We start from the raw sequence: 12,750 nt of genomic DNA on the forward strand, positions 1-12,750 counted from the left end.
ATTGTTCAACATTTGCTAACACACTACTCTTGTCATTTTTATGTGTAATATATGATGCTTGAGTCCCTTGACATTGCCTTTTAATTCAAAATACTGACCAGTTTTCAATCAACACGTCTTCATTTTTACCATAAACAGATTATTACAGCCCCCCAACCAAAAAAGATTTACAAGTTATTAGCTTCAAGAACTAAAGCATGCCCATGAATAAGACAGCACCTTTCTTTGCAAATTTCAATAAAGGTTTTCTATTATGTGGTTCCCTGGGACTAACACCAATTGATGAAAATGTAGACACACACATACACACAATTTTTTTCAAGCATTCACTCCATTATAATAAAGGCTAATTGCTTAGGCCTATTACTATATGCTTTTCTAGTTCAAACTAGCCGTATTTCAATAATGAGGGTTTTCTGGAGAAACCCTACTGTGAAAAGATGAACTAGTCTTTACTTTCAATAACTATTCATTTATAGATGCCTATTTTACATCCGAAATAAAATGGCTCATTTGTTATGCAGATAACAGAACATCTGTTTACTAATGAAGAGATTTCTTCATTAAACTAGCTATATAGGTTTAGATTCAAGAATTAGCAAAACTATGTGTCTAAACATGACAATGATTTAAACTGTTTAAATTTACTTTCATATATATAAAAATAAGTCCCTGCTCTCTATTTTACAATCCACCAGCCACAACCAACCTGGGGTTCTATTCAAGAAAAGAAAGTTACCTTTATAGGGCTCCTGAGTCTCATTCTGTAAAGGCAAGTAATTGAGGCAGGAGGGGAGCTCATTAAGAAATATAGAATGAAGTTCACCATAACAGATCGGAGTCCAGAAATACAGTCTCAAGTCTATCTCTCTAATTGTACCTTTTATGTTAAAAGACAATTTAACTCTGTAGAATCTGAGGCAAACTATTTTACTTTACTAGTAGATGTAAATGTATTCCAACTTGCTAAATAAAAGATGGAACCTCACCAATATAAGAACCATCATCCAAACCTCACCAATACCAAAGACATTTTACCCGAGGATCTTCATTTTATACCACTTTCCTTCTTTTTGAAGGGGGACAGGGGAGGTTGGTAGGGTGTTAGAATCAAACTCAGGGCCTCTCTGTGAAGCATATGCTCTACCACTCGAGAATATATACAACCTATAACCTCCCTAGGCTTAATTCAAGTAAAAACATCCCGAGGGAAATTAAAATGTACATGTAGCAATACGTATTTACAAGTAACTACCATTCTTCAAAATGTCCATGTCCACTGAACTAGAGAAATAATATAGTGGGTTGGGTGCTTGCCTTGCAAGCTGCTGACCCAGGTTCGATCTCTGGTATCCCATATAGTCCAGTGAGCACCACCAAGAGTAATTTCTGAGTTGCAGAGCCAGTAGTAACCCCTGAACATTTGCCAGGTGTTTCCCTCCTAAGCCTCACAAAAAAGGGCCATGTCCTGATTAGCTGCAGCTCAACAAGAAAGAGCATGTCTTGTATACAGGAGACCTGGGTTTGATCCCTGGCATCACAACACATAACACATATACATACATATACACACATACCTGCCCATTACATATCACATCCACACACACACAACGTCTCTGCCCCGCAGTATCATCCTAGAAGCTGGAAGAAAGGTCTGAAAAATACAAAATCTATCCTCCCTTTAGCACTTTGAAAGCTGATTTATAAAATGATTATAAATTATAATTATGTAATTTTAATATGTATAATAAAGCTGATTATAAAGTGCTAAAACTGCTTTTTCAGGTGCAAATAAAGGGTGCTATTAAAACCTTTAGAAGATTTGAAAAGACAAATATGGAGACGAGAGATGAAGCTAATTAGGGGTGTGGTGCTCAAAGGAGGCTGCAAAGAAGATGCACTGCTTAGGAGGAACCAGAAAGAATAAAGCAAAGTTTTGCAGGTTATAGTTGACTATTTACAGTCATGTGGGGGGGTGTGCGAAAAATGTTTTCTTCTTCCTAGGGGGCCATGACAGAAAATAATTGAGAAGCACTGGGATTAAAAAAAAAAAACCTTCGCCATCACATGAACTTTTAGAACAGGATTAGACTTTTACTTTCCCATTCACCCCACTCCCCCCCCATTCACAATACAGACAAAACAAAGCCTGGGCTGAGGTGTGTATGGGTTGCATTTACTGTGCCTCCTCTTTCTATGCAAGTCAGTATAAAGAACACAGCCTGGGGCCGGGAAGGTGGCGCTAGAGGTAAGGTGTCTGCTTTGCAAGCTCTAGCGTAGGACGGACCACGGTTCGATCCCCTGGCATCCCATATGGTCTCCCCAAGCCAGGGGAGCGCATAGCCAGGAGTAACCCCTGAGCGCCAAACGGGTGTGGCCCAAAAACCAAAAAAAAAAAAAAAAAAAAGAACACAGCCTGTGGTTAAGCACAGAGAGGCAGAGGTTACACTTTACACTGAAGAGGGTTCCGAGTAGGAAGTGGCATGGATCGAATGTACTTAAACACACTATCACGAAAATGGGACTAGATACTGAGAGTCCTAAGATTGATGGATGATTTTTTTTTTTCAGGGCCAGGTTAAGTGCCTGAGAGTTTGAATAACAACTCAAAGGTAGCAGGACTGAAGAGAAGGGGGATCAGAACAGAACAGGCCAGAAAAACAGGATGAGGATGTTAGGAGACAAACTCATTTCCCATTTGGGTCGCACAGGATGGAGTTCTGAAATCATGTTAGAAATCTCAAGGGCCAGGCCAGCATCCCATATGGTCTCCCTAACCTGCCAGGAGTGATTCCTGAGTGCAAAGCCAGGAATAACCCTCTGAGCACTGCTGGGTATCGCCCCAACACAAAACAAAAACAAACAAAAAAATTTCAAGGGTCTAGGGAGAATCTGGGAAGATGTTTGGAAGGTGGGCTGTTACACTACTCTACAATATGGGAAACAACTCAAATAAAGGTGTCAAGAGCAAAAGGTATCTTGTAAAATCTATAGCAAAGCATTATAGGATCTTCCATATCAAAGGGTGTCTGTAGAATCTTCTATAGCCAAGGGTATTTTATAGAACTTAACAGCTAGGGGTATCTTATAGGATCATATATTGCAATGGGTATTTTATGTTAAAAAAAATATTGGAGACCGGAGAGATAGCATGGAGGTAGAACGTTTGCCTTGCATGCAGAAGAACAGTGGTTCGAATCCCAGCATCCCATATGGTATCCCGAGCCTGGAGTAACCCCTGAGCACTGCCGGGTGTGACCCAAAAACCAAAAAAAAAAAAAAAAATGAAGCTGGGAGAAACAAAATCAACCTTGAAAAAAAATCTGTTCTCAACTTAGAGAAATATAGGACACATGAAACAGAAATGATCGAGAAAATTTTGATTACACAGAGCCAGAAGATAGCTCAAAGGGTGAGATAGTACATGCTTTATATGTGGAAGGCCCTTTTCAATCTGTGGCACCACAACGTTCAAGGGACCACTTTGGGCGTGGAACGAAAATTTTTGAGTGGGCCCGGAGAGATAGCACAGCGGCTATCTTGCCTTGCAAGCAGCCGATCCAGGACCAAAGGTGGTTGGTTAGAATCCCGGTGTCCCATATGGTCCCCCGTGCCTGCCAGGAGCTATTTCTGAGCAGACAGCCAGGAGTAACCCCTGAGCAACGCCAGGTGTGGCCCAAAAACCAAAAAAATAAAAATTTTTTTTGAGTGTCAAAAAGAGGGGTGGGGGAGAAATAGCACAGCAGTAGGGCATTTGCCTTGCACAGGGTCTATCCAGGACAGATGGTAATTCGATTCCCGGCATTCCATATGGTCCCCGGAGCCTGCCAGGAGTGATTTCTGAGTACAAAGCTAGGATAATCCCTGAGCACCACTGGGTGTGACTCCAAGACCAAAAGCAATAAAATATATAATTTAAGTGTGTTTTCTTTTAGGGAGATCTAATACATAAAACTGAGTGGGGAGCTAGGTGGGAGACCTAGGAAGAGAATCTGAAAACCTTGGGGGAAGAAAGGTGATGGGTCTGGTGTTGGTAATGTACATGTGAAACCATCGTTAACAATACTATAAGTATGGTATTTATAATATGTTATATAAAATAATATATGGTATATAATGATACTATAAATCACAGTACAATCAGTAATAAATTTGGCAATCTGTCAATCAATAATAATTTGTTTATAAAAATAAATCACTGGGGGCTATATCCTGTCCTGCAAGCCAAGACTCGGACTCCCCTGTTCAGTGATGAGACTAGAATCTTCTTTTGTGGGAGGGACACAGTGCAGGAGAGGGTGGAGAGGTGGGTGGAGAGCGTGGGTACAGACAGGAAACTGGTCTAAGTTTGTAAATCTAGTGAGTTTAATAAATTGATTTTCAAATGAAAAAAAAAAAATAAATCACTAAATTTGTTATGAGGGGCACCCCTGACTGTTCAGGGCTTACTCCTGGCTCTACACTCAAGATTACTCCTGATGAGGCTCAGGAACCATATGTGCTAGTGATCAAACCCAGGTTGGTGGCATGCAAAGCACATGCTCTCCCACTGTACAATGAAGCTCCAGCCTCAATTGTTTTTTAAAAGTGTGATCCTTTAAGTGCAGGGATTCCCAAATTATAGTCCATCATCTAGTTTTTTTTTTAAAGCTTCATAATTTGTTTAAGCCATCCATCTTATATATTGGTAAGAGTTGCTTTTGTGTTCCAACAACAGAATGAATGCAAGTGCTACAAAAAGGAATGACCCATGAGCTCAAATCATTATCTGGCCCTTCACAGAATATTTACTATTAGGACACTCTTACTTTAATCAACAAACCCTAGATAAAAACCATCCCTATTTCTTTAGTTTTCACATCAGAGAAACGTAAATATATGTTTACTCTAAGTGCAACAAGAGCTCCCAAGGCTCACAAAGTTATGCTCTAAAACCTCTAAAGTTTTATGTTCCATATAACAACATAATCCAATGCATTTCCCTATTAAAACCAAGGTTTTAAAACATATAAAAATTTACAGCATATAAGGGCTGGAGAGATAGCATGGAAGTAGGGTGTTTGCCTTGCATTTATTAGGACAGTGGTTCAAATCCTGGCATCCATCCCATATAGACTCCCATGCCTGCCAGGAGTGATTTCTGAGCGTAGAGCCAGGGGTAACCCCTGAGCGCTGCCAGGTCTGACCCCCCCCCAAAAAAAATTTACAGCATATAATTTAAGGCTTTAGTATTTAAATTACAAGGCACTTTTACTGACTTATATGACTACAAAATCAGGGGAATCCCAAACTTTATGTTTAATTCAGAATATACTACAAACCACTCTGGAAAGCATTATTCATCTTTGCAAAAGCCCAGGAAAGAGGAAAAGACAACTTATGTAGCACCCATCTCCAGCATGAAGCTATCATTTTCCCCAAAGCCTCCTCTACACTGTGTCCTGAAACCAGACTGACCATTTACTGGCTGTGCACCTCACCCTATCCCTTCAAAGATATGAAGGCCACCTGAATTTCATGAGGAAATGGCCTCAGATCAGGTCATCAAAGGTGAGTAGGAGAAGTAGTCAACAAATCTGTCAAGTCACTCTCAGAAGCAGATCTGTCCTGGGAGAGCTCATCCCAAGCCCAGACTTCTAATTTACTCCTACACCAAGGCAGATATAAGCATGAAATTTGGAAACTAGGAACACACAGTTCCTTCTCGTTCCCACAAATACAAAAAAGGGACTAAAACCCAGGTTGCTGTCCACAGGTACAAGAAGGTGAAACAAACTCAGGGTGCCATAGGGTTACAAGATACCACATATGCAGAGCTCCAACCACACCTGGCACTGCACTCGGGCGAAAGTCGGCAGTGCTCAATGCAGTGTAAGAAATCAAGTCGGGGGGGCCGGGCGGTGGCGCTAAAGGTAAGGTGCCTGCCTTGCCTGCGCTAGCCTTGGACGGACCGCAGTTCGATCCCCCCGTGTCCCATATGGTTCCCCAAGCCAGGAGCAACTTCTGAGCACATAGCCAGGAGTAACCCCTGAGCATTACCGGGTGTGGCCCAAAAACCAAAAAAAAAAAAAGAAATCAAGTCGGGTTAGCCATTAGTAGGCACCTCAACCTTTGCACTCTCTAATCTACTAATGACCTTTTTAACTCTATGAACTGAAGCAATACAAGCAATGAAATGAGGAACCAAAAAGATTATGTAGGGGTCAGACACTTAGCCTTGTGAGAGACCCCAAACTTGATCCCCAGCACCACATTTAATTCCCTCAAGTACCACCAGGAGTGAGCCCTGAGCACAGAATCAGGCATAAGCTTTGGTTATGCCAGGTGTGACACATAAACCAAAAGAAGAGAAAAAAATAAAAAGGTCTCTGTAAATCAGGTATTACAGTAATGTACTTTTAGAGGTAATACGACACATGCAATGGAAAGAACACAAGGCCTTTCTGGTCTGGCTGACCCAGGCTTAAATTCTGGTTTAAGACTAGCCTCGTAAGAGTAAATTACAGCTCTCTTCTGAGGTGACGCCCTAGAAGGTAGCTCACCCTCCACACCCTGGTCTAGGGAAGCATCACTACCAAAACACAAAGTTCAGTTTCAGAATCAGGAGGCCTGAGTTTACCACCCAGCTCTGCAACTTGCTTGGCAAGAGACAGGGACTTAAGCCTCAGGTTTCTCACCTGTAAAACAGAAAAAAGTGACAGTAAAATCTACTTTTCAAGGTTGCCTCAGGATTAAGGCACCTGAAGGGCTTTTTATAAAGCACAATGCCTGGGGTCAAAGACATAGCATGGAAGCAATAAGTTTGCCCTGCATTCGGAAAAATGGTGGTTCCAATCCCGGCATCCCATATGGTCCCCTGAGCCTGCCAGGAGCAATTTCTGAGCGTAAAGCCAGGAGTAACCCCTGAGCACTGCCGGGTGTGACCCAAAAACAAAACAAAACAAAAAGCACAGTGCCTGACACACAGTAGCACACAAAGAGGCTTTTATCAGTTTAAATTAAAGGCCACAAGGCCGGAGCAATAGCACAGCATAGGGCGTTTGCCTTGCACTAGGCCAGGCCGACCAGGGACGTACCTGGGTTCAATGCCCAGCATCCCCTACGGTCCCCCAAGCCTGCCAGGAGTGATTTCTGAATGCAGAGCCAGGAGTAACCCCTAAGCGCTACCAGGTGTGCCCCCCCAAAAAAAAACCCAAATAATTTAATTAATTAAAGGCCACAGGCCAGATAAAGTACAGCAGGTAAGACTCAAACATGGCTGACCAAGTTCAATCCCAACACAACACAGAGTCCTTGAGTCCTGCCAGGAGTGATTCATGAGTACAGAGCCAAGAGTAAGCACCGAGCATCACCAGGTGTGGCAGAGCTCCCCCCCCAAGCAATAAATTATTAACTGACAACTCAATTTTTAATCCTCCTAGAGTTGAACTTTAGAGGAAATAATTTCTTTGCCAAGGATTTAAAATTAACTTTCAGGCTGAAGATAGTACAGAATATAAGGCTTTGCACATGGTAAACACAGGCTCAATCTCTGGCTCTGCAGATGGTCCCCCAGGTACTATCAGGAATGGTCCCTAAGTAGTGAACCAGCAACAACCCCTCAGCACTGCAAAGTGTGGTTCCCCCCACAAAATTAACCTCCAACACTTTTAAATAAATGATAGTCAGACACACAATCACAAACCATCCAAAGACATGACTCCATTTTTGTTGCTGAATTGTCAGATTTTTTTTTATTTGTCTGTCTCCAACTTTAAAATAAATTAAGAGATCAGGGATGTGGCTCAGTGAATCACACCTGCCTTGCAAGTGTGAGGCCCTAGAGTCCATTATCACTGCACGGTATCCAAAGCACCAAACTCAAGAATGATCCCTGTCCCTAAGACATTAGTGGTAGTTCCTAAGCACCCACCACAGGTTGTGGCTCCATGAAGTAATACAAATGGGACTTTCAGGCAGGCAACATTCTTCATCTCTGCACAAAATATGACCATTTCAAAGCTGGAGAGACAGTATAGCAAGTAGGGCATTTGCTTTACATGAAACTGACACGGTTTCATCCCCAATAACCTATATGGTACTTGTGTACAGCGCCAAGAGTAATTCGGGGCCGGCGAGGTGGCACTAGAGGTAAGGTGTCTGCCTTGCAAGCACTAGCCAAGGAAGGACCTCGGTTCAATCTCCCGGCGTCCCATATGGTCCCCCCAAGCCAGGGGCGATTTCTGAGTGCTTAGCCAGGAGTAACCCCTGAGCATCAAATAGGTGTGCCCCCCCCCAAAAAAAGAGTAATCCAAGCACTGTCAAGATGACCCCAAAAATAAAATGGAGAAAAAAAGAGACCATTTTCCCACAGAAGTTTTCAGAGTGCCAGGAAGGAACCCCAAAAGGCACTCATATAGAGTGCAATTATCTGTGACAAGACAGAGAAATCCATAAAAGCCTGACTTCTCAGAAGCACTTGTAAAAGTTTTTAAATGGCTTATTCTTGCACCTGATAATTTATTTCAATGACTTCAATTTTTTATAAGCAAATTATCACATATAGTTAGTTCAGAACTCTCACACCCTACACATAACTGTTTTAATGGGCTTAAGAGAGATGTAAATGAGGGCATCAATCTCCATACACCATAGCTCCCTTCACCATACAGCTCAGTTTAGGACTATATAGAGAACTATAGAGAATTTATAGAGACTAACTGAATCTCCCAGTCACTTACTACACAACAGGTTCAAACTGTTCTTGACCATTCTGTTTTATTTTATTTTATTTTTTGGGTTTTTTTTTTTTTTTTTTTGGCCACACCAGTGATGCTCAGGGGTTACTCCTGGCTATGTGCTCAGAAACTGCTCCTGGCTTGGGGGACCAAATGGGATGCCGGGGGATAAAACCTAGGTTAGTGCATGCAAGGCAAACACCCTACTGCTTGCGCCAACGCTCCAACCCCTGTTCTTTAGCATTCTGCTTTCTTTTCTTTCTCTTGTCCTTAATCAAGGCTCACCTCTTTAACCGTTTGTCTCTGAAAATATTCACTTCTAGGAGCAGAGCTTTTCTCCCCTGCACTAATGCAAAAGTGAAATTCAGACATGGGAGCCTTACTTTTGTTTTGAAAGCTGAAGAAAAGGAAAGCAGCTTGTTTTCTACTTCATTACTGGGGAATGGAAATAGACGCAAGCCTTCAAGGTTACACTGTGCACACAGGGAACATCCTGTTCAACCAACAAACACCAACACACTGCAGCCAGCTCACAACTAATAGTCAAAACACCTGCAAGGTCTCACTGGCACAATCCCATACTTCCAAGATTATGCATATGCTTTTGTTTATTCTAGAAGTCATCTTGTATCAAATTGCTTTGGCCAGCTCTTTCCTGGGACATACAGTACCTTTAACAAACTGCCAAAGAAAAGCCCCCTCACATTACATCCATGCAGCTCCCCATGTCTGAGTCCCAACACAACCACCAGGAGTTTCTGAGATGCTCATAAATATTTATAAAGTATATTATTTATATTTATTTATAAAGTATATTATTTTAGCATCTCATAACTAAAAAAATGTTTGAAACTTTGAATTATAAGGCTTAGGAAAGTTCTTTTAAAAAGTCTACTTGAGGGGCAGGAGCAATAGCACAGTGAGTAGAGCATTTGCCTTGCACGTGGCCAACCCACGTTCAATCCCCAGCATATCAAATGGTCCCCTAAACCTGCCAGGAGTGATTTCTGAGCACACAGCCAGGATTATGCCGCCAGGTGTGGCCCCAAAGCAAAAAAAAAAATCTACTTGTGCAAGGCTCAAGCAACAGTACAGTGACTAGGGCCTTGGCCTGGTATGAGGCTGACTCAGAATCAATCCCCACAACCCCAGATCACCCCTCAAGGCCATTAGAACGATTCCCTGAGTACAGAGCCAGGAGTAATAGCCCTAAGGAATGGCCCCAAAAACAAAATTAAAAACAAAATCTACTTGTGCAGCACATGACAAGGGCATTTATTTTGCAGACAGTTGATCTACTTTGTATTCCTAGCACCATTTCTGATCTCCTAATCCCCACCAGGAATGATCCCTGAGGGCAGTCAGAAGAAAGATGTGAACATAGAGCCAAGTTTGTCCTGAAGACAAAAAATTCCACCACAAAACCCTTGGCACTGGCTTACAGAACTGAGAAAAGGCCAAGAAAGGAGGGAAGTGGTGTGAGTGTGTGTGTTGGTATGTTGGAATGGTAACAATACTATGTCAGTCAAGGCTATTGTACTAAGGCCTATTTCAATGATGTAGAGGTGGGTTAACTATGTTTATCGAAACCATGACAGCCAACACTACATATTTATGGGTACTTTTTTGCTTTTATAATTATTTTTTGTTTTGTTTTGTTTTATTTTTGGTTTTGGTTTTTGGGTCACACCCGGCAGCGCTAAGGAGGTTACTCTTGGCTCCATGCTCAGAAATCGCTCCTTGCGGGGCAGGTGAGGTGGCGCTAGAAGTAAGGTTTCTGCCTTGAAAGCGCTAGCCAAGGAAGGACCGCGGTTTGATCCCGATCCCCCGGTGTCCCATATGGTCCCCCCAAGCCAGGGGCAATTTCTGAGCGCTTAGCCAGGAGTAACCAGGAGTAACCGCTGAGCATCAAATGGGTGTGGACATAAAAAAATAGAAAAAAGAAAAAAGAAATCGCTCCTGGCAAGCTCGGGGACCATATGAGATGCCAGGATTCAAACCACCGACCTTCTGTATGCAAGGCAAATGCCCTACTTCCATGCTATCTCTCCGGCCCCTGCCCCCTGCTTTAATTGTTGAAGAAACAGGATGGGGAAAGGTCACTGGCAGAATGACACTGTCACTCGTGGTAGGTTTGGAGATGGAACATTAAATGCACAGAACGCTATTTACTTGAGGACAAGGATAAAGCCTGGTTATAGTGCATGTACTTTTCATATATGAGGCCCTGGATTCTTACCTAGCATCTTAACACACACACACACACACACACACACACACACACACACACACACACACACACACACACACACGAGAATCTGACTTTAGCATCTTAACACACACACACACACACACATGAGAATCTGACTTTAAATGAAATGACTTTCCTAAATTAAAAATATCTGTGCTATATACAGTGTTTATGCCATATTCCAACATACTTTTTATCCTGAAATTACCAATGGCACAAATTTCCAATTATTTATTATCAATCATGCACACACCAACAAGTGCTGACTATTCTGTGCTATATGTTGGCCATTTATTCTTATAAGTCATTGAGAATTAGTGGCCGGAGAGATAGCATGGAGGTAAAGCATTTGCCTTGCATGCAGAAGGTCAGTGGTTCGAATCCCGGCGTCCCATATGGTCCCCTGAGCCTGCCAGGGGCAATTTCTGAGCGTAGAGCCAGGAGTAACCCCGGAGCACTGCCGGGTGTGACCCAAAAACCAAAAAATAAATAAATAAAATAAAAATAATAAAAATAAAAAGGAACGATTTGTTAAAAAAAAAAAGGCATTGAGAATTCAAAATATTGAAACTTTGTCTCTAAAAGCTATTTCTGAGGGCCAGAATGATAGTACAGTTGGGGGGGAGGGGCAAGATACTTACCTAGCATGCAGACCAGGATTCAAACTAGCTAGAAATGATCACTGAGCATGACAAGATGTGACCGAAAAATTAAACAAAAACAAATCTGCTTCTATAATCATTAAATGCTGGTATGTCTCAACTTTCAGGCCTTACAGCAAAGCAAAAGTGATTATTAAAAAAGACTGGCAGGGGCTGGGAAATGTAGGATCAATGTTAGAGAACATGCCTCACATACATGTGACTCTGGATTCAATCCTTGGCATTTCATATGCTACTACTCCTTGTCCTCACTTTCCCAGAATCATCAAGTGTGGTCTCCTAGTGTCTCTACCAACACTTTTTGGCTGTGGTTCCTATGAAGACAGGAAATAGGGAGTAGCAACTCAGAAATGTCCAAAAAAGGCAATAAGGACCCTAAAGAGATTCTAACTGTAGAACAAAATACAGTTGACTAACAAGAGAGTCTCAATTTTGGACTAGGGTACAACAGGTTTGCCCATATATTTCCCCTAAGCCTGCCAGGAGTGATCCCTGTGTACAGAGCAAGGAGTAAGTCCTATGCACTGGCAACTGTGACACACACACCCCAACCCAAAAACAAAGCGATATTCAAACTTTTTAAAGGAAGTCACTTCAACTATATTCATCTACTTACAGCAAAAGACAGAAAGTATCATGGAAGATGGTAAAAATACAACTCACCAAACCCTGTACAAACCTCGTCTTGCAATCCCTATTTGATAAGAAAAAGAATACTGTGAAGGCCAGCTGTTGCCCTACTTAAAAACCAAGAGCACAAAATGTGGCTTGTGAGGCTACAATTATGTCTATTTTGGAACATAAATGACCAACTACAGTTCAAAGGAAAAACATCAATTCCTATTATCTACTTACTTCATTCACAATGGCAGTATTTCAACAGAGAGTTTGCAGGCCAAAGAGCAATACAATATTAAAAGAGGGCTGGGTGCTTGCCTTGCATGTAGCCAACTTGGGTTGTTGATCATCATCATCACATATAGTCTCCCAAACTCCACCAGGAATGATACCTGAGTGCAGAGTCATGAGTTAAGCCCTCAACACTGGTTGTTGCCCCCCAAACAAAAAATAATACTAATAAGCTTGAATCTGAAATTTCAAGTCTGAAGAGGTATAAGTT

At 42.0% G+C, this 12,750-nt stretch overlaps 1 protein-coding gene and 1 non-coding gene across 2 annotated transcripts in view; both read right to left on the reverse strand.

The window, feature by feature from the left end:
• Positions 1-12,750, reverse strand: part of UBE2H (ubiquitin conjugating enzyme E2 H) — a 325,238-nt gene that overhangs the window by 75,161 nt on the left and 237,327 nt on the right. The window lies entirely within an intron of this gene.
• LOC126032585 (small nucleolar RNA SNORA51) lies at positions 2,113-2,242 on the reverse strand. Its single transcript, XR_007503883.1, has one exon. It is a non-coding gene; the product is annotated as a small nucleolar RNA SNORA51 (small nucleolar RNA).

The sequence above is a fragment of the Suncus etruscus genome, chromosome 1 (assembly GCF_024139225.1).
Source record: "Suncus etruscus isolate mSunEtr1 chromosome 1, mSunEtr1.pri.cur, whole genome shotgun sequence".
Lineage (NCBI taxonomy): Eukaryota > Metazoa > Chordata > Mammalia > Eulipotyphla > Soricidae > Suncus > Suncus etruscus.